Source organism: Mchenga conophoros, linkage group LG19 (genome assembly GCF_057382185.1).
Source record: "Mchenga conophoros isolate Kocher_MC1m ecotype Shallow Benthic linkage group LG19, M_conophoros_male_GT1.1, whole genome shotgun sequence".
Taxonomy (NCBI): domain Eukaryota; kingdom Metazoa; phylum Chordata; class Actinopteri; order Cichliformes; family Cichlidae; genus Mchenga; species Mchenga conophoros.
Window position 1 is genome coordinate 15,812,853 of NC_140544.1, and position 25,136 is coordinate 15,837,988.

The window sequence follows — 25,136 nt, forward strand, 5'->3', positions numbered from 1 at the left end:
GTAAGAAGGAAATTATCAAGCACATGTGGCTTTTTCTCCCATAAATCTTTAATACCCTTTAAATAATCCAATATTTACTTGCAAACACGATACATATTTAACAAGTTTAATACAGTATTTTCTGTGTGTTCTGTTCACTCTTTTAAGCCCACCTCACGTATGTTTCTGTTTTAATCATCTTTGATTGAATGCAGCAATTTAATTTTGGTAAGGATTTTCACAGCATTCGAACGTGATATTTTACCTAAGCAGAGGTTATTAGGCTCCAGTTTTTGGAGTGCTATAGTTATTACCAGGAACTCTGACTTCTTTATTATTTCAAGTTGATTTGGTGTTTGGCAGAGTTTTGGTACTGGAAACGAGGATTATCAATCTAAAATTTTAGGATTCACCACTATGGACGAAAAGGCCTCTAAAAATAATCAAGAAAAGCAAGATTAAAAAAGTTAATTCTGAATATGAAATTGTTATTCTTAAGAGGGATCACTCTATAACCTGATAGTGCTGTGATGGAGACATTTTAGGGTTTTGTCTAGTGCAAAGGCTCATTTTATTCTTGATTGCATTTTAGTTACCATAATGTCTGCTGTCCAAGTAAAAGTCAATCTTTAAGGAGTGTTTGATTTAACGAGACTAATACATTAAACAGAACAATAAAATGGCCTCATAAATCTTAACAACACTGGTGTCAGAGTTGCCGCTATCCTCTAAATGTTCATTTATAATTACATCAATTCATTTATTGTTATTAATACCAGCAAACCTTCAATGTCTATAAATCTGTGTACTAATCATTGCACTAGTCATTGTCACTACTCCACTTAAAAGGTATTTGCTATTGTAGCGGGTCCACTAATCATTTAAAACTGTATTTCATATTTTTAAATATCCACAAAGCATTTAATGACAGTAAGATGTCGGGTGATGTAGATTAAGAGGATTTGATAAGCTATGGGTTGGTTTACTTCTGAGGGGGGGGGAGACGTAAGGAGGGACACCATCTGGGAATTTTTTTTGAGTGCCACGGACCTGCGATTTTTTATGTTTTCATGTTCTTTTGTTTTTTTGTTTGTTTTTTTTTTTTGTTTTTTTTTTTTTTTGTTTTTTTTTTTTTCTCGTGTTTGGTTTTGTTGTTGGTTTTGATGGTATGGTACCAATTGTCCTGTATAGACCTAATTTCTGGATCATTGGGTTGTCTCATGTTACTGGCTCTAAGAGTTGTTATATGGGTAAACGGGATATTCCTCTGGATAAATTTGTATAATAATTCGGCTCACATGGTGTTATGGAGTTATGTAAAATTGTGTCGTGGAATATAGCGGGTTGTCATAATGTTATTAAAAGGAAGAAAATCCTCACATATCTGAAACAGAAAAAGACTGATATAGCCCTGATTCAGGAGACCCATCTTGATGAGGCCGAATCATTAAAGCTTAAAAGAGACTGGGTGGCGCAGGTTTATTTTAGTGCATTTTCGGCTAGAAAAAGAGGGGTGGTCATATTGATTAGAAGAAACTTGGATTTTCAGGTCTTTAAGCATTATACAGATCAGGAGGGTAGATGGGTGGTTTTGGATGCATGTTTACAGGGGCGGAAAATGACATTGGTTAATATATATGCTCCTAATTCTCCTCAGCCACAATTTTTTCATGAACTCTGTAACATGGTGCGGACTATAGGCAACACACACATTGTAATTGGGGGAGATTTTAACCGGGTCAGGGATGTCTTATTGGATAAATCTTCTTGTACTGGACTAAGCAAGGACCCAACAAACGCTGCGGTGGACGTGATGTCAGAGGAACTGAGTCTAGTAGATATATGGAGACTTCTTCATCCTCAAGAAAGAGATTATACCTTTTTTTCGCATCCTCACTCAACCTACTCCAGGATAGATTACTTTTTGGTGTCCCGTTCTTTGGCAAGTCAAACTATTGGGTCCTCTATTGGTAACATTGCTATATCGGATCATGCTCCCATTGACCTTGTTCTTACTGACACTGATAATATTAAACCGTCACCTAGGTGGCGCTTGAATAACTCAATACTGAAGAATAAGGGTCATTGCGAATGTATAAGGGAAATGATAAAGGAGTTTTGGTTGTACAATGAGGGCTCTATTGACGACGTTGGAATGACCTGGGATGCTTTTAAGGCCTATTTGAGGGGGCGCCTTATTCAATATTGCTCCTTGATTAAAAAAGCTGAGAGGGATAAGCTGATGAAGTTGGAACAGGATATCAAGGAGCTTGAAAAACAACATATGTTGCTCCCAGAGAGGGACTTATGGAACAAATTAATTAAATTTAAATTTGAGATGAATAGCATATTGGAGAAAAAAGTGGAATATGCAATGTTTTGTCTAAATCAGAAGTACTTTGAACAAGGGGAGAGAACAGGTAAAATGTTGGCACACAGGGTTAAGCAGATAAAATCTAGTAACCTTATACCATCTATTTCTGATCCTAGTAATAATAATAAGTTGACTACTAGTAAAAAAGAAATAAATGATATTTTTACTAAATATTATCAGGAGCTGTACACTTCTAATGGACTGGTGGAGGAACAGAGGCTGTCAGATTTCTTCTCTTCTATTAAAATTCCCAGCCTGTCGGAAGATCAAAGAAGTATATTAGAAGGTAAGATTACATTAATTGAAGTTAAGCAAGCAATCGGCAGCCTTAGAGTGGGTAAATCTCCAGGTAATGATGGATTTCCATCAGATTTTTATAAGGTGTTTGTGGACGAACTAGCTCCAAGACTACTGTCGGTATATCAAGATGCGTTTCAAAGAGGGAGACTACCGTTTAGTATGCGATCGGCAGTGATCACGTTATTACATAAAAAAGGGAAAGACCCACAGCATTGTGGGAATTATCGCCCAATTTCATTAATTAATGTGGATGAAAAAATTATTTCTAAGATATTAGCTTTTAGGCTTGAAAAAGTTCTTCCGTATTTGGTGCATAGGGATCAGGTCGGTTTTGTGAAAAATAGAAGCTCTGCGGATAATCTACGTAGGTTATTGCATATACTCTGGAAGAGCAGGACTAAGCTAGACCCTGTCGTTGCCTTCTCTTTGGACGCAGAGAAAGCTTTTGATAAAGTTGAGTATCCTTTTCTGTTTCATACCTTGAAGAGATTTGGTTTCGGTCCCTTTTTTAGGCAGTGGATTCAGGTGGTATACACAGATCCAATGGCTACAGTTATTACCAATGGGATAATGTCACCCTCATTTTCGTTAAGTCGGGGTACTAGACAAGGTTCACCCTTATCACCTCTCATTTTTGCTCTGTTTTTGGAGCCTTTAGCCATAGCTTTACGTGAATGTAAGAAAATTAGAGGGGTGGATTTGGGTCAAGAAGAACATAAAACTTTTTTGTATGCAGATGATATGTTACTGATTTCAACTAACCCAGAACAGGCCGTTCCTGCAATTTCCTCAATTATTGATTCTTTCTCTGTAATCTCTGGATACACTATAAATTGGTCTAAGTCTGAAGCTATGCCTATTTCTAAATTGTGTCCGCCTGCTATGAGGAGTTCATGGCATTTCAAGTGGATGCCCGAGGGTCTGACTTATTTGGGGATTAAATTGACCCCTGGTTTAGACAACATAATGAAAGTAAATATTTCCCCAGTGATTCAAAATATCCGTTCGCTGTTGCAGAATTGGGTTAAAATAAATCTGTCCCTTTTGGGCAGAATTAATTTGGTGAAGATGATTATTGCCCCTAAACTTCAGTACTTTCTTCACATGTTACCGATAGCAGTCCCACATAATTTGCTAAAGCTTTATAATACATGTGTAGAGAGTTTTGTGTGGGCAGGTAAAAAGCCATTGTTCAATCGGTCTAAATTATATGCTGCTAAAGAGAGTGGTGGGTTGGCATTGTCTAAGATGGTCTGGTATCATTATGCTTTCTCCCTCTCTCAGTTAGTTAAGATACATAATTCCTCTACTGATAAGCCATCATGGGTTGGGATTGAGGAAAGTCTTGTGGCCCCTTCGTCTTTAGAGGCCTTCCTTACTCAGAAGGGAAGGCCAGTACCGTTTAAAGATCCAGTACTGTCTTTCATGCAAGAGACCTGGCTTAGAGCTCACCAATATACCAACAGCAGCCCTTATCTCACCGCTAGAGCCTCTATTTGGTATAATAAGAAAGTATTAATAGGTAAGAAACCGGTCTGGTGGGAGGCCTGGGCTAGGACAGGTATTAATCAGATGGGGGACCTATTTGGGCAGACTGGCATGAAATCGTTTGCAGAAATCAGACGAGAATTCAATTTGGATCCAAGGGAAATTTGGAGGTTTTTTCAAATAAGACATTGTATTAAAGCCATTTTGAAAAATAATCTAGACCCTCCATCTAGTGTTCAGAAGATGTTTGCAACCCCTGACAATAACAGAATCAGGGCATCTAAATTTTATGGGAGCTTCAGAGAGGCACACGCTCCCAGTTTGGGGGGACTGAGGCGGTGTTGGGAGAAAGATCTGGGTATCCAGATCTCAGAGGACAGTTGGAAGATGCTGATCTCATCATGGTATGTTTGCTCACCTGAAACACAGTCTCAACTTATCCAGTACAAGTTGCTTCACAGAAACTATTGGACACCCAGTAAATTAGTCAGGTTGAAGCTCGCAGATAAGGACATCTGTTGGAAATGTCAGCAGGAAGTCGGGACTCTAGTTCATATGTTGTATACATGTCGGAAAAATGATTATTTGTGGGATGGGATCATCAACTTGGTGAATGATATTTTTAAACTTAATCTTTCTAAATCTCCAGCTATATGCGTCCTGGGCCTACTACCTGACGATAACATTCTCTCAAAAAAACAGAGATTGTGGATGCGTCTGGCTTTTATAACTGGTTGCAGGGTAATTCTTAGGCATTGGAAGTCATCCAGCCCCTGTTCTTTCAAGGAATGGACCGAACAAATGTCTAGGATGGCATCATATGAACGGGTTATATATAGAATGAAGGGAAGAGAAGATATTTTTGAGCAGGTCTGGGGTCCCTTTTTGCGGTACATTGACAATGTCTCTTAGACATTATGATAAATGGTCTCTTAGAGGGATATTTCATGTGTCATTGGTATTTTGGTTGTTGTCTTTTTTTTTTTTTTTTTTTTTTTTTTTTTTTTTTTGCACCAGGGGGTTTTACCCTTATTCGTTTTTGTTTTTGCTGATGTTTTCCAGGAGGCGGTGTATCATTTTGTTTCTCCTGGGTTTTATTTATTTTATTTATTTATTTATTTATGTAATTTTTTTTTTTTTTTTTTTTTGTTTTTTTTTTTTGTTTGTTAGTGTGTTGTTTGTTTGCTTGTCTTAGTTTGTTTGTTTGTTTAGAAACGGACAGAGAACTGACAGTATGATTATTGCAGTTGTATATTTATTTATTAATGTTTCTGTCCATCCAAAAATATTAATAAAAAAAAAAAAAAAAAAAAAAAAAAAAATAATGACAGTAAGATGTACAGGTATACAAAAAAAGAAACATAGTTCACGTGGTGCATGATAAATAACCTTTGCTAAGGCAAAAAGTAGACAGCCAAACATCATCTTAATTTTTATCTAAAGCAAATCTGTCTAAACACTGAAATTTGAAGGAAATTAAGAAATGCAACAGCTCAACCTCAAAAACACACGTGTTTAAAAGTAATTTTCACAGCAGGGACTTTTAAATGGCCCATTAGTTGAGATAAAAAAAAACTTTCTACTTGCAAGTATTCAGAAGTACAGCATAAACATCTTTCTGTTCCTTAAAAACAAACAAACCAAACAAACAAACCAAAAAACTCAACAAAAAACATGAAGCAGGATTTTTTAATTTTTTTTTTTGCAGTGGGGAAGGATTTTATTTGAAGAAAAACACTTAAAAGGAAAGTCAAAAGCATAAGTGGGGAAACCAATCAAAGCACAGTGTGTTACCAAATGATAGCCTTAATGCTTCTGTTTTATTTTTTAATTTTTAAAATTTTTTTTATGATTTGCAAGCATGTTTTATTAACAGTAGAACATAAACAAATATCAAATGTTTGAACTGAGACAATGTCTCATTTTAAAACAAAAATAAGCTAATTTTGAATATGACTGGCAACATATATATTTTTTTACTTTTTTAATTTCACCTGTTGAGAATGAAAAAAGAAAACAAGCAGAAGAAAACGGGCGCAATAGAATTAACAACATCACAATGATATATGGGAATATAGCTGTAAATACTAAATGTTAAACATTATTGTGCAGCACGTAAGATCGACAGCGCACAGTGTGCTTTGAGGTAGGAGCCAAAAAGGGTGTCGTCTGTGTGTGTGAACACCCGTGTGTACACCTGTGAGCATGGACGCGCTTGTTTTTAAAAGGTTCCTTCATTTAATGATCTGCTAGAGGGTGTGGGGGGGCCACAGCCCAGTCCACCAGGGCATGAAGCAGGTATGGAGGAGATCAAAACTCCAGACATCCAGAGGCCCTCAGAACACAAGAGACCAAGGAAGACCAACAGAGGGGCAATCGTGCCACTATCCCAGAAAGAGCTGACGAGAGTCCCAGATGAGGGGTCACTCAGCAGCCGCGGAGCAGGAGCCAAGGGGAGTTGCAGTGACGTGGCCCGAGCAAGCCCCAGGCCCCAATAATCAGCCACCAAGGAGTGAGCCGGTGTGTACCTGGACGCCCATCCCCGGACACAAAGAACCACCAACACACCGATGTCTGAGGGCGTCTGCCACTGGCAGGGGAAGTGGTGGGGGAGATAGGCCTCAATACCTACATAGGCCTATATAGCAGGATTTTTAATGTAGGTAGTCCAAAATGAAAGATGTGTCTCATTAACGATAGCATGAAATGCTGTGAATGTAAACCTTTGATTAAAACAATGCATAGTTCAGGTGTCAAACACTAATCTTGGGCACCTCGCTGCATTAAAATAAGAACCGTGTAGACTTCAGTAAGTAAATAAATACAAATACAATAAATACAAATATATTTATGTATCTTTGAACCCACAAATTGATATAACGCTGCAATACTTCGGTTAGAAATGTGATATTTGTGATACCTCAGCATCAAAGAAAAAGTACCTCAACGTAGAGCAAACCCCAGCCTCTTACACTGATAAAATTTGATTAACACCTGCCACGTCACTTTTCACATCACCTTTGTTGATGACACCTCCAGCAGCCAGTACAAAACACATTAATCACAAAACTTGGAAGATTCGGCAGGTGAAGATTTGATCAATTAAATCAGAAATGTGCAAAATCAGTTTCCCCTTGGGCAAGTCAAATTCTATAACACCTGCATTACACTACTTTTATATACATTTTATATCTCTGATGATATGCTGAAGGTTCTTATACTGATAAAGCCACTCATACAATCCTTAGCAATGACTTCTGGAAGATAATCATGCTAAGTAATGAAACTGTATATCACTGACAAAAGTACATGCTCTCTACAACCACACTAAACAACAAGTAAATGCAATTAGTTGGGTAGGGAGCTACTATTGAATACACCACTATTTGGCGTATAACCATTTAACTGTGCTTAATGCAAATAGAAGGTAAAAGTGAATGTTAAGGCAACAAATAACTTTAAAGAGACAGTAAATAATCCCAATAAAATAGATGTCTGTTAACTGATTGCATAATTCAATCTCCAAACCTTTGACCGTTTTACTTTGCGTTACCAAGGATAACATGTTACCACCCAGTGAGAGAGCAGAGCTGAATCTTCCACAAGAGCTTTAACCACAGTCACAGGTTTTAGTATTTTTTTAGGCAAGACTTCCGGGCACAAAGCAGGTTCTCAAAGCTAATTTGAAAATGCAGGATGCAATTCCAAAAATGCATCTTCATGTAATAACACTGAACTTTTCATAGATTGTAGAAGTTGAGAGAATAGAATTGACGGTTATGATCTTCTGAGATTTGAAGTTTTCTGAGCAAAACAGCAAACATCTTACAGCTGCCTTAATAATATTTGCGGTGAATTATTACCAGTGTTGCTAATAATGGAATGAGCACCACAGAGACAATGAAACTGAAATAACAGCTTATTTGCAAACCACCTCAGTTCAATTGGATACACATCACAATGTTACCTTCAAAAGCAATGTAATTAGCTGGTTGAGCTATTGTAGTGTCTAAGAATAATTCAGAGTGAATGATTTCAATCATTTTAGGGTGGAGCCTTTAGTTATCAAACCCAAAGCAAAGGCTCGGTCATTAAAGAAGCAAACAACTATTTGTAGCAAAACAGATAAGATGAGAAACATGCATAACATTATTTTAGTCTCTTAACCACACAGAGGCAGTTCACCCAATGTTCAAGCACTTAAAGTAGTGTTATTCAGCACAGACATAGGAAAATCAGACCTGTACATACAGTACAAACCTTCCCTTTATTATGCAGATTTAGCACAGAGCAACATGTACCCCTCTTTTGCGAGTGGAGAACAGGTTTGTAGTCCATCACTTTCATATTTAGAGCGGTATGAATTGTGTAAAATGCTACCATTCATATCAATAGAGTAGTGGGAGGTTTATATAGCTAATAATCTCTAGTGATTAAGGCGACATTAGCTAACGTTTGCAACGTCCCTGCATTATCAGAACAGTTTGAACTTTTGCTGTATTTCAGTTAAAGGGTGTTTTAAATATGCATCACTGATTTCTGTCAAATCACCTCCTTATCTTCTTTCTGCTGCAGCAACGGAAGTCTTAATAGGCTGTGCAAGCACATTGTACCGTCACAACATTGACAACACTGGACATAAGACCAGTTTTCATTCTATCCTGTACTGCTGTCAATAGAAAAGTTAGGAAAATATAACACTGCAGTGCTCTGATGTCTAAATTTGCCTCTGACGCCAACCAAAATAAACAAGGAAGTCAACAGAAAGCCTAAGTCATGATTTAAAGAGGCTTAGCAGGGACTGCAACCTGAGGGGCTTTATATCTAGGCCCAGTGAGCTGACTGATTAAGTGGCCTTGTTTATAGATTGAGCTGATACAAACACTACCAATGGGGCTTTGCCAAATGAGTAAAGGATGCAACAGGATATTCCACGTTTCGTCAGCCACTGCTGAGCAGTGTCATTTGATACAGGTGACCAAGAAATCAGAATGACAGCACTTCACATGACAACACAGCATAAATACAGGGAGTGCAGAATTATTAGGCAAATGAGTATTTTGTCCACATCATCCTCTTCATGCATGTTGTCTTACTCCAAGCTGTATAGGCTCGAAAGCCTACTACCAATTAAGCATATTAGGTGATGTGCATCTCTGTAATGAGAAGGGGTGTGGTCTTCTTTTTTTTTTTTTTTGCCTGTCCCGTTTGGCTCTTTTGCCATCAGAATTGTTGTCTAAAGGCAAAGAAAGATGCCCAACGGATTTACTTTACCAAATTGACCATCCCAGCCTTGCCGTAATGGTCCATTTGATTCACCTTTTATTGTTTATTTTATTTTCACTTGCTGAATACGGGACAGATTTGACTGGGGGAAAGAAGGGGAGAAAGAAAGAGGGAAAGAAAAACAGCTGAGAAGAGTGACGGGGGAGAAGGGCAAAAAACAAAAACCAACAGAACGGGCAGAAAAAAAAAATGCATATATCGATCACCTGGATCACCTGTTGAGAAAGAAAAAAGAAAACAAGCAGAAGAGAACAAGAGTAATAGAATAAACAACATCACAATGATATATGGGAATATGACAGTAAATACTAAATGTTAAACATTATTGTGCAGCACATAAGATCAACAGAACACAGTGTGCTTTGAGGTAGGAGCCAAAAAGGGTGTAGTTTGTGGGTGTGATCACCCGTGTGTACACCTGTGAGCATGGATGCGCTTGTTTTTTTAAAAGGTTCCTTCATGTTATAATCTGCTAGCGGGTGTGGGGGGGCCACAGCCCCGTCCTCCAGGGCATGAAGCAGGTATGGAGGAGATCAAAACTCCAGACATCCAGAGGCCCCCAGAACACAAGAGACCAAGGAAGACCAACAGAGGGGCAGCCGCGCCACTGTCCCAGAAAGAGCTGACGAGAGTCCCAGATGAGGGCTCACTCAGCAGCCGCGGAGCAGAAGCCAGGGGGAGTTGCAGTGACGCGCCCGTGACCGAGCCCCAGGCCGAGAGGCCGGGGGCACCCCACCTCCGAAGTGACCCGAGCGAGCCCCAGGCTCCAGGCCCCGATAAGCGGCCGCCAAGGAGTGAGCCGGTGTGTACCTGGATGCCCATCCCCGGACACAAAGAACCACCAACGCACCGATGTCCGAGGGAGTCCGCCACTGGCAGGGGAAGTGGTGGTGGGGGGAGATAGGCCTCCAAACCTTGGAGGGCCTGAGATGTCCCCAGAGAGGTGGCGCCTGACACCCAACCTGACATACAGACACAAACATCCATTCCCACCCTCATGCTCTCATATGTACTTACTCCACACTCAACCAACGTGGAGACAGACATAAAGAGACGCTGTACACACGATCACACTCCCCAAGCGTTACTCTACGAACCGGGTCTAGGGGTGTGGTCTAATGACATCAACACCCTATATCAGGTGTGCATAATTATTAGGCAACGTCCTTTCCTTTGGCAAAATGGGTCAAAAGAAGGACTTGACAGGCTCAGAAAAGTCAAAAATAGTGAGATATCTTGCAGAGGGATGCAGCAGTCTCAAAATTGCAAAGCTTCTGAAGCGTGATCATCGAACAATCAAGCGTTTCATTCAAAATAGTCAACAGGGTCGCAAGAAGCGTGTAGAAAAACCAAGGCGCAAAATAACTGCCCATGAACTGAGAAAAGTCAAGCGTGCAGCTGCCAAGATGCCACTTGCCACCAGTTTGGCCATATTTCAGAGCTGCAACATCACTGGAGTGCCCAAAAGCACAAGGTGTGCAATACTCAGAGACATGGCCAAGGTAAGAAAGGCTGAAAGACGACCACCACTGAACAAGACACACAAGCTGAAACGTCAAGACTGGGCCAAGAAATATCTCAAGACTGGTTTTTCTAAGGTTTTATGGACTGATGAAATGAGAGTGAGTCTTGATGGGCCAGATGGATGGGCCCGTGGCTGGATTGGTAAAGGGCAGAGAGCTCCAGTCTGACTCAGACGCCAGCAAGGTGGAGGTGGAGTACTGGTTTGGGCTGGTATCATCAAAGATGAGCTTGTGGGGCCTTTTCGGGTTGAGGATGGAGTCAAGCTCAACTCCCAGTCCTACTGCCAGTTTCTGGAAGACACCTTCTTCAAGAGGTGGTACAGGAAGAAGTCTGCATCCTTCAAGAAAAACATGATTTTCATGCAGGACAATGCTCCATCACACGCGTCCAAGTACTCCACAGCGTGGCTGGCAAGAAAGGGTATAAAAGAAGAAAAACTAATGACATGGCCTCCTTGTTCACCTGATCTGAACCCCATTGAGAACCTGTGGTCCATCATCAAATGTGAGATTTACAAGGAGGGAAAACAGTACACCTCTCTGAACAGTGTCTGGGAGGCTGTGGTTGCTGCTGCACGCAATGTTGATGGTGAACAGATCAAAACACTGACAGGATCCATGGATGGCAGGCTTTTGAGTGTCCTTGCAAAGAAAGGTGGCTATATTGGTCGCTGATTTATTTTTGTTTTGTTTTTGAATGTCAGAAATGTATATTTGTGAATGTGGAGATGTTATATTGGTTTCACTGGTAAAAATAAATAATTGAAATGGGTATATATTTGTTTTTTGTTGAGTTGCCTAATAATTATGCACAGTAATAGTCACCTGCACACACAGATATCCCCCTAAAATAGCTAAAACCAAAAACAAACTAAAAACTACTTCCAAAAACATTCAGTTTTGATATTAATGAGTTTTTTGGGTTCATTGAGAACATGGTTGTTGTTCAATAATAAAATTATTCCTCAAAAATACAACTTGCCTAATAATTCTGCACTCCCTGTAGTTCCACTCGTGCAATAAGTAACTTTGATGACTCTATCATTTCATTTAGTTTCCTTTCCCCATCAGAGCTTTAAATTGAATACATATATATTTACCACAATCAGATGTCCCTACGTCACTTCAATACTGTAAGTTTGTTATACCTGGAATAACAGTTGCTTAATGTTACTTCTTATTTTTTTCATTTGTACAAATCAATTGATTGGTTTTCAACTAATAAAGGATGAAAAGCAACCAGCCAATCACACTTGGGCGTATCCAATTCTTAAGCTATAGACTGGGACACTGCCTAATGTGAATAGAAGAATGCAAAAATAGTGACATATGTCAACACATGTTTGAAATAATTTAATACAGCACCTATGTTATATATAAAAAAAAACATATAAAAACAACATAAAGTTGTTTATGATTTATTTTCCTCAAAATTACTTCATCAGTTTCAGTGTCCAACCTTTACATTACATAAAGAAGTGGAATACAGTAATATAGAACTTCACTGCCAGCATTTTGGAAACATAATTACAGATTAATACATACATTTGAAATCATGTAAGATAACCTAGGATATAATGCACTTCCTTTAAGATGGAGCCTTAGTTGAGCATTCACTTTGACAGTAAGTTCTGCAACCTGGTGTAAATTTTGAAGAAAATATGTAGAGTTAAATATATGTCGAGTTAACGTGGTTAAAAAACATCAAGCCAAACGTGTTTAATCATGAACATAAAGTGAATTTCTCATAAAGAAAATCATTTTTCTTTTAAGAGAAAAAAAATGAATTTGATAATTTTTTAATCAACCAGGATACCCAGTGCCGCTGAAATGGTTTTTCACAGTAATTTCTGTCCCACTGTAAAATAACAAATCCTGGAGAAAAGCAGTATGCACTCCACAATCACAGATACCTGAGTGGAAATCCTGGCAGCAACTGAGTAATGCATTCACACCAGTATTGACAGGTTGGTAGCCACTGGTGTTCAGACAAAAACTGAACCGCCGTTTCCTCACATTCATTTATGTAAATGTAGACTAAGCAGGAGGAGGTGATGACCGATTAAAAACACCTCAATCTACTCCACCCCTTCCATATTTTCAAAAATAAACCAATGGCCAATCCTATAAAAAGGCTCTACCTCTATACTGCATAATCCTCAGCCTTTTCATCTGACCACTTTAATCAGGACTTTAAACTTAGATTGTTTTTCTAGTAGCCGAGCGCAATAAAAGGGACTGTTTTATTAATGAAAAGGTATGAGTGCATCTTTCTGTAAACACATAAAAATGGAAATAGTGAAAAATTTGTGGTAAATATAAACACTACAGATGAGCAGAATCAACCTTTTAGGAGTGGTAAATGGCCTGTATTTATATAGCGCTTTACTAGTCCCTAAGGACCCCAAAGCGCTTTACATATCCAGTCATCCACCCATTCACACACTGGTGATGGCAAGCTACATTGTAGCCACAGCCACCCTGGGGCGAACTGACAGAGGCGAGGCTGCCGGACACTGGCGCCACCGGGCCCTCTGACCAACACCAGTAGGCAACGGGTGAAGTGTCTTGCCCAAGGACACAACGGCCAAGACTGTCCAAGCCGGGGCTCGAACCAGCAACCTTCCGATTACAAGGCGAACTCCCAACTCTTGAGCCACGATCGCCCCTATACACTAAGCATAAGACAGGAGAAAACAGGAAAATTAAAAACATGGAATACTGTAAATACAGGACCTGGAAAGGACATCAAGGCACTGTGCTAATGCGTCCCGTTTTCATTAACACTGTTGGTTGAGACTTTCTGCCAAATCTGAATCAATTTAATCGTGTAATTTGTTTTCTGCTTAGTACAAATCCTTTGCAGACTCTTAATTGAACCTATTTATATTTACGTTTCATCAATAATATTATGAATAAGTGAAACTCAAAGGATCCAGTTGAGAGCTATAATTTAAGAAGACAGAAACACTTTAGAGTGGCAGCCTAAATAATGTTCCAACCTGTAAAAATGAGATAAGAGAACTTAAGTCATCCTTTGAGGCATTTTTGTGCAAAAGGTATACAAAGTAAACAGCAGGAGTTAGCAAATGTTGATTCAGTATGTACTGCAATCGTTTATTAACAGGAGCGTGCTGATGTTGGCACACTGACTTACCAACTTAACATTTTTAACCGGAGATTCGGAGCCCTGAAACTAGAAGACACGATGAGCAATGGATTTACCAGAGAACAGGCACTCCGTTAGGACCGCAGCTAAAAAAACAGAGTACCACATGAATGAATATCTGCTAATGTGTTGTAAGCTGAGCCTGAATAACAGTGCAAGACGTCAGAAGTCATTCACGTGTGACTGCAGTAATCAGAAAAGCTGTAGAGTCAGTCACAAGTCAACAGAACTGATTTTTGATTAAATGTAAACTTTGTTCCTTTGCCTGACTTTCTGTACAACACAGAACTTCATAGCTAATACTGAAACAAAAGGCCCAAAGAGATCTAACGGCAATACAGATCCAACTGTTGCTTTAAACATTATCCTTGTTTGTCTGACTGTTGAAAAAACTAATAATTCTTTAGTCCATGATTGCTGATTATACTAACAAAATCATCAATAGATATTAAGACAGCAATTGCTGATAATCTACCCTTAGGTAAAAGTGAAAGCACTGAAATGAAGTACCTAATAAGAGCAAATCTCATTTTAATGTTTTTGTTTTTGTAGCATGAAGATAATTAGAACCTGCAAACGCAACTAATCAGCATTTCAAATTTTTTGTAAACTTCAATTACTAAAAACTCATCAACTGAAAAGAAATATCTCACAGTATTTAACGGTTTCAACAGTAGAAGCCTAGAGTATTCACACAGACAAGCCGTGAACAGAAGGGTTCCTCTGGCAAGATAATCCCCGATAAGCACCAGCAGCTTCACAGACAATCTACAAATATAAAATATTTTAAGGCTTTAAATATCTTCATCTATTCTTCTGTTTGGATACTCTAAAACTTTTATTTAAACGTTGTCAGAGGCCACCCTTTAATATTAAAAAGTCCACTGAGAATATATGCTGCTTTTGGTTTTTGACATACATCAGTCTTTTCTCAAACATTAAAAAAAAAAATCAACACTAAGTTCATTAAAGCCCTTAAAATAATCTCCCAGATCTGCCAATCTGCCCAGAAATGATGAATTTTTAAATTTCGTGGCCAAAAACGGACATGCGGCAAAGCTCACGTACTGACTAGACACTGACAGAAGAAAAAGAAAACTTCAGACGCACGTTGAGAGTGCAGGCAGGATTGGTTTACGGAAGTTACACGGCTTTGCCTGGGAAGTGGGCCCAACAGCTGAAAGAAAAACTGTATATAAAGAACTGGGACACGTTCTGCCTTTGTAGTCAAGACAAAAAGGAATGAATACATAAATTAGAAGTTCTTCTAAGCAGAAAAGGCACAAGAGTGTTCATTATAAAACCTTAGGCAACAGATCTCCACCCAGTGAAACTGGCTATCATGAAGTCTGGTGGAAGGTAGAAAGCTTGTTGATTACTCTCCAAGAGAACGCTGCTAGTATCTCCTGGAGTGAATCCTGAGGGCCAGGATATTATGTGACTATAAATCATTAGAGGGAGCTGGTTGTAATAACTCTATTAAAGACTTACGCCACTGTTTGTTTGCCCTTGTCTTACTTAGCCCTGTTTACACCTTCACTCTGTGAGGGAGAAGCAGAAAAGTCTCTAATGTGTATGCATACATGCTGATGTGAAAAAAGTGTACAGTCTGCATTTTGTAAGCATGTTTAATTAATTTACCTAGATTGAAATAAATGCCTTTGTGTTAGCATACACACAAAGGCACAAGGGTGGCATAGTGCCACTTAAAACAAGTTTTGCTGCTCATTGTTGGTTCAAGAGTGTGTGTTGTGGTGTGTGATACCTGATTAGGGATCGGCTTTAGACTGAGGGCCAGCCAGCTAGCTTCATCTCAGTGAGGTAAAGGGAGATGATGGATCACAATCCACTAGGGAAAGTCAACACTTCCACCCCCTGCCAACACCTTCTGCCTGGCTTTGCTGCACGGAGAAATCCCAAAGCTGCTCTCAACAAGAGAGCTGGAAGCCTTGAACAGCGTTGCGGCCAAGAACCACAAACAGGGCAAAGCAGGTAGAGTATCTATGATGTTGCACTGCTGTATGTTGCAGGCTGTTTGGATTCCATTCAGCTGTCAGAATGTGTGTCTACTACCTGTTTGTTCCGGTGGAGATATGCAAGGAAATGAAGTTAATATTAAAGTACAAAAAATACGTGATACCATTAAATTACTGAAATCCAAAACTGCCCTAATCTGAGCTTAACATAAAGCATGGGCATTATGCAAAACTACACACCTATGTGATGTCTTCAGTGTTAGCACCTTGAATCATTATAAAGTCAAGGTTTTTGACAGAAACATGCTCACTTCTGAAGGCAGTATGCTGGTCTATTAAGGAAGAGCAGCCTCTCGCTGAGTAATAAGACCTGTTTCATTCACCTGCTTTGTTGATGTTCTTGTTTGGGCATCATGATCTGAGTACTAAGTGCAATAACACATGCAACAAAAGGATTTCTCTGTACACAGCATTATCACTTCAATCAGTTTCATTCTGTGGAAACCAACTATATTTTAAGAAAACCTCATTTGCCTCACTGTCAACATTACTCATTGCCTTTAGTGTGAGTTGTCTTCCTTGTGTATCATTGTTGCTAACAAGCATGCCAACACTAAGCTCTACTTGTGAGAAAAAGCAGACTGGCTCGTACTGGAGTTCTGGTGCTGAAGCCGATTTTGAGGGAATAAACATTTTTCATATATTGATACAGCAGTGACTGTGAACACTGCACGAAATGCTCATTTCTGATTCTGCAGACAGCACTGAGCACATTGTAACAAGACACTGCTGGACAAACTATGAGGTAACAACTTCTGAAGTATCCTAAGTATCTTTTTCTTTGTGTTCTGTGAAAATAATACAAGAAAGGCTCTCTCATATTGGCGTATACTGGACAACATGTACTGCAGTACTGATGTCTCTGATAGACCAGCACGTACGGTCAGACTAAGTCACCCTGTACCTATTATAAATAAATAAATAAATAAATAAGACTCTTAGTTACAGCTGTTCAATACTTTGTAGGACAAGATATGGTTACGAGAAAATTAAATACTAACAAGAGCAGCAGCTTAGTTTTTCAAACCTGAGAAAACCGCAAACTTTATTTCAGAATTAGCTGATATTCTTTCTTCTTCTTCTTCTTCTTCTTCTTCTTTTTTTTACATCAGTCAGAATATCTAATGAAGTCATGCAAAATCTTCTCCTTCAATGCTGCAAAGTATTTCCTTCTTTCGATTTTCTTATACAAAAACAAAGAAAACCATAGTATACACAAAATGTTGTTTTTAAATGATGATTTTATTTCTTTAAAGAAAAATGCTATGCAAAAATCCCTAACCATATGTGAAAAATAACTGTCACCCCAAAACCTTCATTTGAAATAAAAGCATCATTTTACAAACTTGTTTCAGATCATCAATGTTAAGTTTAAGTGTGACAAAATGAAAAAGAAAGAAAGAAATTGGGAAGGGGGCAAATACTTTTTTCACAACACTGTACGTCTTACACTCTATCTCAGCCCAGTTAGACTGAGTGAAACTCTGTTGCCAGGCGAGTAGGTGAGAGGAAACACACACTGATAAATCCAAGAACTTCCCTTCATCTCAGTACCTTTTTTGTTGTTGTGATATTTCTAAAATATTTTATTTTTAGTTGCCAAAGGAGCAATGATACACTAAAAAGGAGTGCTAGAGGGTGTCATGAAAGTAACAGTGCTTAAGTTGGAACAGCAAAAGAAAAACAAAGAAGAGCTCATTTCTCTTGATTAACTTGCAGTTATAGTTCAATAGTTCAATAAAGATTCACATTACTTTAAGTTGTTTTCATATATGAAAAAAATGTCAGTTGAAAATCAGGTCAGGTTGTCCGAAGTTGCACTTTAGGCTAAGCCAGCAGGAGAGAAACCAGTTCTTGTATCAGTTGTTGCCAAGCAGCAGGACACTGTTCATAGTTTTTTTTTTTTTAATATAGCTAGTTTGGAAAAAATTATAAAATGTCAAACCCTAGTAACTAAGTCGCCAAGTTAGAATCAGTGACATGAGGTGAAGCAGACTGCCACTGCTCTGAGTGATAGGGATGCCCGGCAGATACGCTGAGATGGTATTTTCACATTAAAAAAAAAAAAAAAAAAGGCAAAACTGAAAAAACTGACAATCACACACCTTCATCATCTAATGCCTAGAAGAGCGTAGGGCTGCTGCTCATGCTTGAAAGCACCTTTGGCCATATTTGATAGCCTATGTCTGGTATTTGTGAGGAAATTATGGTTTTTGCAACAGTTTCACTTAAAGGCTTTTATTGCTTCACAGCTTACATCTTGATGAAAGCCTACCAAGACCATCCCAGGGGGTGTGAGGGTGCTGATAATGTGTGGTGTCCTGCAGGCGCGTTATGGTGCTGAGAAAGACAGCAAGGAGGCTGTGTTAATTTAGTGCTAGCTTCTGTCACAGACTGAAATCATGTGCAAGAGCGCTCAGTCATGCTCAGCGAGTCCCTCTGTTTACTATCAGATGGCAGTCATCACTTCACGCTATGGGTGACAAAGTCTTGGCCACATATAAACACATGAGGTGGCCTGCTGAGAGAGAAATGTGGGCTTCTTGCACATTAACACCCATTTTTTTCCCTTACATTTGATTTATAGTCAATCCCTCTTTTTTTCCTCAAATACATACATTCAGAACTCTAGTAGGATTAAACAGTGAACACATCCCCAGCACAGTTCTTCAGAGCATGCCAGACTAGATGAGAGGTCATATATCTGAGCTTGTGTTGCACATACAGTACAGATTGGCTATGGTGTCTTCTAAATATGCAGTGTTGAGATTATTTCAAGACTCACAAGAACACCACTGATCATGCAGATTCTCTGCCTGATTTCAATTAAAGTACAATAAAAGGCTATTAAAAACATACACAAATTAAAGGATTTAGTCCACCCGCCCATTTGTGAATGCACAGACCTCAAAGCACCCTCACAGACACACATACATATATTAGCGCACACAGCAAAAGCTAATTTAATTAGCTATCCTGCCAAACAGGCGCTTCTTTTAATTACTTGTGGCTGCACCCTGCAAAGTCTCTCGCAGCTTGCAGAATAAGAAACTCACCATGGATTTCATTAACTAATGACTGTGCCATATACGTCGACAATAATGGAACGTTGAAGAAGAAGACGAGTCAAAAGCAGCCTACATTGTCCCAGACAATGTGGTTCCAGAGATATATGAGGTGAAAAACAGCAAACTAATTCACCATTCCCTCTGAGTGAAGCCATGTTATTTGAACATACTTTGTTAGTGTGATGAAGAGGAGCACAATGCTTTTAGCGAGCTGGCTTTTGTGTAAATAGATCGTAAAAACATGCAGATATGAAAAATGAAGCAGTCAGGCTAGAGGCAAGAGAATATATATATATATATATATATATATATATATATATATATATGTGTATGTATATATATGTGTGTGTGCATGTGTGTGCTTGTGCGCACGCATGTGTGCCAGTGTGTGTAGTTCCTCATTGTTTGTAACACGAGTTGGTCCAATTACAGACACAAACAGGTTTCACATGATATGGCAGAATGAACAATGATTACAGGTCGACTGCCCTCAATGACGGTTACACGAGTGAAAAATATCGATTCCTCCTTATCCTTGTCAGGGCCAGTCACTGCTGCACTTAGTGCGACACAGTTGCTGCAGGCTGCACCCGAAACCCACCAAACTTTTTACAGTAATCTGTGACTTTGATTATAAAACTATGGAAGCCCAGAGAGGAGAGAAAGGAGAAAAAACATTCTGGTAAACTATTTTCTGAGCTCCATTTCTTTATTCTTGGACTTCTCTGGAGTAGGTGGAGCTTAGTGAAGCTCCTCAGTTCATCTGTCTAAAATGGGCCAACATAGCTCTCTTCAGCCTCCCTTTGAGCCAACACTCTTCTGAAACAGAAGGTTTGAACAGCAGGTTGATGGGGCTTCTGTGATCACAGCCAGAGCGATACATCTGAGGAGAACACATTAATGATATCGCTCTCCATGACATCATATAGATAGTCCGAAACAAGAATCTCCACAACAGTTCAACACAAAGACAAAGAAGTGTAAAAAAATATAAAAAATAAAAGAAACATGGATGAGAAGCACACACTATGATTATAGTGAACGGGTTTAATTTTTTATTTAAATTTGGGTTTATCATACTACACAGAAAAATGAACACAGGTAGTCAGCATTTCTGAGTGATGCACACATTTCCAACTGTGAACCAGAGTCACCACAGACAGCCACAACATTGTGGCATCACGCAGGACCCTTTACTCCCATGATAAAAACCATGAAGACTTCAACAGTGCACACTGCAGTTCAAATCTGGTTTTACCAAAAATACAAAAAGTTTCATTGCACTGATCAACTGGATGCGATGAAGCATCGTGATGAATTTGCCATACATTCAGGGTGAAGAAGTACTTTCCAGAAGTACAAAGAGTTCCTTAACATGGGTCATAAACAAGGCACTGTATGTTTTTGCATTATATCCTGTCTTTACAGGAGGCGGTATATTTCTTGATACATTAGTCGTGAGCCAAACCCAACCCTGGAGGCCTAAATCCATCTGTGTTGTACTCCGTTTTAATGTGCTCCTCAGAGAGCCACTCATCCTGCTCTCCCTCTCTGCATCTTCGCTGCAGTTGGTCCATTTCTGTTTGTGGCAAAGAGAAAGCCTGCTTCCACTGACATGGACATTGCTGGGTTGCAACCTGTGAGAACAATTCACCGTTGACAAAGCCCAGAATGTATTCAAGGGCAAAGTTCAGATTATAGGAACAAGCATCCAGCTGTCTACAATCTCTGCTGCCGTCCAATATATGCATGTAATAATTTTACTGTGATCGCTCTTCTAGAAAAAGTTATTTGACCTAAAAGTCTTAAATAACCAAGACAAAAATGCTGCTTGTAAGTACCAGGAAATGCAATGTATTACTTTCTCCAGAGACTGAAGTGCAACCTTTGTTTTAAGAACCACAAATGCTTTTTTCAGCCGCAGAATAATACCACAGCTGAGCAATTTCTGGCAAATAGAGAAAGATGTTAATTTGTTAGAATTATTCAAGCTTAGCAAAAGTCAGAGCAGGACTTGTTTAGATGTTTGTTGACATAGTAAAGAAAGACAGCTACACAAACAGAGGTCTCTAACAGAGATCTGTAGGTACTTGGTATTTTGTTAATTTTGCTCTCATGCTCACAATTCAGGAAATCCGAATGCAAAAAACTCTGTTTGTTGTACTATCCGCCATGCAGTTACATATACATGTATATGTAATGTAACTAATGACCTGCAGTTTCACATTGCAGTTTTACCTATTTCCAGTGGGTCAAGACAACTTTGGACCACCAGTGCCAACCATAAAACCAAAGCTACTTAAAAACAGCAATTTAGTTCATAGGGTTGCATTTTGCAAAAGGCAACTGGCTTGATTTTACATCAAATGTCTTCTGGCTCTCCTGCCTGCCATTTTTTGGAATGATTCTGTATTCTTGACTGTGTGTGCTATTACACCTTTGGCTCGGAGCAGCATCTCAGCTTGGCTTCAGACACAGACTGGCAGAGGCAATGTAACTAACAGGGTATAGAAGTCTCCTCTTCCTCTGGCATCCAGGCCTGTGGTATTTCCAAACAGTTACACTGTCAGTCTGGCATTTAGCACAACAGTTGATGGACACTAATAGGGGCTTGGCTGCTCCACTATTACCCTAAAGAGAATCCTTGTCAGCAAGTACGTGATCAGTTACGTGATCAAGGGTGTGCAACTATGTGCCTGATTGATCCACGATGTCTTACAAGAGCTCTGTAACACAGCTGTTTATCTGGAAAGCCACGGTTCAGATTGGCATGGACTTTAGAACATTTAGTTCAATTAAACTGAAAAATGCCCATAAAAATGCTGTAAATGGCCATAGCAGATGTTATTGCTGCAAATATAATTTTGTCTGTATTGCAATGAAGAAACATTACATCACTAAATTCAGCTTTAGCAATGGCATTTAATGCATTTCTATGTGTTAGTGAATTGATGTCCTAAGTAGTGTGGCAACTGGAGAACAGAGAAGCACATCAGTGATGGATGTGGGGTTGATCAAGGTAAAATCTATGGAAACACATTCAGAAGAATGCTATGAAATTTATAGTATATTGAATGTTTAAACTGGTTTAAAATGGTGTAGAAAGGATCAGACGTTAGAGGGAAAGCAGCACTTCACCCATGGAGTTCAACTGAAAATAGTTACTGTAATCAGGATCATAAAAACTTCACTGTATTTTCACTGTTTAGAATCAAATTCTGACTTCCTTACTGTTGGAATGATTTACAGCAGCTTCTGGTTACAGCATGACTTCCTCAGCCAGAGCACATTGAATTCAGATTTTTCAGCGACTTCAACATCTTGAAATTCTGTTCGTTACTCTCAGTGTAGAGTGTCAACTGTGTCATTATGTCAAATTGCCCTAATTTTGAGCATCAATTCAAATGGAAAGAAGAATCTGATCAGTGAAATTCTCAACTGCTTGCTGGAATGAAATCCTAAAGCTTTGTGGAGAGTCAGTGTCTCAAGGCTTGGAGGCTGACTGAGCATTCTGAGTTTGAATGATCATTATCATTTTTTATTTTTTTTTAACTGAGGGTCCAGTAATCCACAAAGAAGTGGTTCTACGTTGAAATTCATAAATTCATTGTTTGAATGAGCTTTTTTTGTAAGCTTGATAAATTCACACACACAGAAAGTAAAGCATCCATCCATCTTCTGCCATTTATCTAGGGCCGTGTCACAATGGCTCGGGGGAGGGGAGGTCCCCACCTTCAGCTCATCTGGCAACACCAAGATGAGCAGGGCAGGGCAGCTGAGAGGTGCAGTCTCAGTCTTCCCAGCGTGTCCTTGGTTAGCTCTGGGGCCTCCTCTCAGTAGGGTATGCCCAGATCACCTCTCCCCGGAGCATTAAGGAGGCATCTTAGTTACAGCCCAAACCAGCTCAGCTGGAGCTAGCTTGAAAAGGAGACATGAACGCACCTTCATGTGGGCCTACCACCCGCTGCAGGCTCCACAGGGGATAGATGAAATGTGTGTCAGGTGGAAGTCAAGGGCACAGGCCCTGGGGGTTCTGATCACTAGCTACTAAGGCTGGCTAAGATAAGATAAGATAGAACTTTATTAATCCCTCGGGTGGGTTCCTCTGGGAAATTCTTCGACTTCCAAAAAGCACAGCAACGACCGAAGTTACAGTTACAGAATTGTTATGTATATATATACACACACACACACACACACACACACACACACACACACACACACACACACACACACACACACACACACACACACACACACATATAAATAAAATATACAAAGGGGATAAATAGAATAAATAGGAATAAAAAATAAAAATACAAGTGAATTGCACATTTCAAGTATTGAGTCTATTGCACCATTGACTATTTACAAAAAGTATTGCACAAGGTATTGTACAGTGAGGTGAAGAGGCACTACAGCTTAGTTGTTCCCCCCTCCTTTGTCCTCCTGTTTCCCCTCCCTCTCCCCTCCAGAGAGGAGTTAAACAGTTTGATGGCGTGTGGGACAAAGGAGTTTTTAAGTCTGTTAGTTCTTGTCTTGGGGAGAAGCAACCTGTCACTGAACAGACTCTTCTGATTGTTTATGGCCGTGTGCAGAGGATGCCCAGCATTGTTCATAATGTCCATCAGTTTCTTTAATGTCCTTTTCTCTGCCACTGTCACCAGAGTGTCCAGCTTCATGCCGACCACAGAGCTAGCCTTCCTGATCAGTTTCTCCAGCCTGGATGAGTCCCTCTCTACTAGGAGTAAAACAAAAATAACTGTCAGTAATTTAATTTTCTTGGTGGGATTGTTTTGGTGGTTTAAAAAAAAAAAGAAGAAAAGTCGGGTCTCTACCTTACAAAATAAAGCACCATGAGGTGACTACTGTTGTGATTTGGGGATATATAAATAAAATCAGTTGAATTTCCTTTTTATTCTATTTTATTATTGTATTTTCATGTATTTTGTTATTGTCAATTAATAATTTTATGACTGTTAATTTATTGAAAACATCTTCTCTGTCTTTGTTCTAAAGTGACCTCTATTACTCCTTTAAGCCTAGTTAAAATGGGATCTGGCATTACGGAAACCAGCAACATACGACCACAATGTGTGATCTGTCTTCATTTGTAAGAAAACAATGAAGCTAAAATGCCATCTGACAATGCAACACCCAGAGCGTGTGAATAAATCCAAAGACCTTTTCCATACCAAGCAAAGGTGATTCACTTGCCAAAAACAGCTAATGACTAACCTTGTAACAGATTCAGAAAAAGCTCTGAAGGGTACACAAGTGGAAAAAGCTCGTACTACAAATTGGGATTGGATTTGATGAGTCATCTAACTGCATACTGACTAGAGTCATCAATAAGCACATGGCACGTGGAGAAATTACATTAGAATCTGTCTGTGAACTTTAATATATTATACTGACAGCCCCACACATTTGGCTAGTTTCACACAAACTATATACTGTCAGTGCAAAACAGAAAGAAAAAACAGTGTGCATTTAAATATTTAGTTTAATGTCTTTAAAATGAGAGTTTAAAAACCACAATGTGTTGGTATGGTTATGGTAAATTTCCCTCTAACAAACTTGCTAACAAGCTTGAGAACCCGCTTCTCCAAAAGCTTTCATACTAAACCAGTCTCGATGTACAGATCCTATTTGAAAATCCCTATAATCCCTGATTTGTCCTCAGATCAAAGCCTTTTTTGTACTTCCCCTGTTTAGGCCTACAATTATAGGTAACTCTACAGAGTAAGGCAAGTAACAGCAGCATAAAAATCTAGACACATTTGACACAGGCACAGGGTATGGAAAGGTGACTGGACAACAACGTATGCTAGTTCTCAGACCCTGTGAGTAATCAACTCAAAAATATTAACTTGTGCCACAAAGTAGAGCAGATTTCCTTTTGGTTGCCTT

At 39.2% G+C, this 25,136-nt stretch overlaps 1 protein-coding gene across 3 annotated transcripts in view; it reads right to left on the reverse strand.

The window, feature by feature from the left end:
- alk (ALK receptor tyrosine kinase) overlaps positions 1–25,136 on the reverse strand; it is a 454,675-nt gene that overhangs the window by 201,735 nt on the left and 227,804 nt on the right. The gene's annotated exons all lie outside the window — the stretch shown is intronic.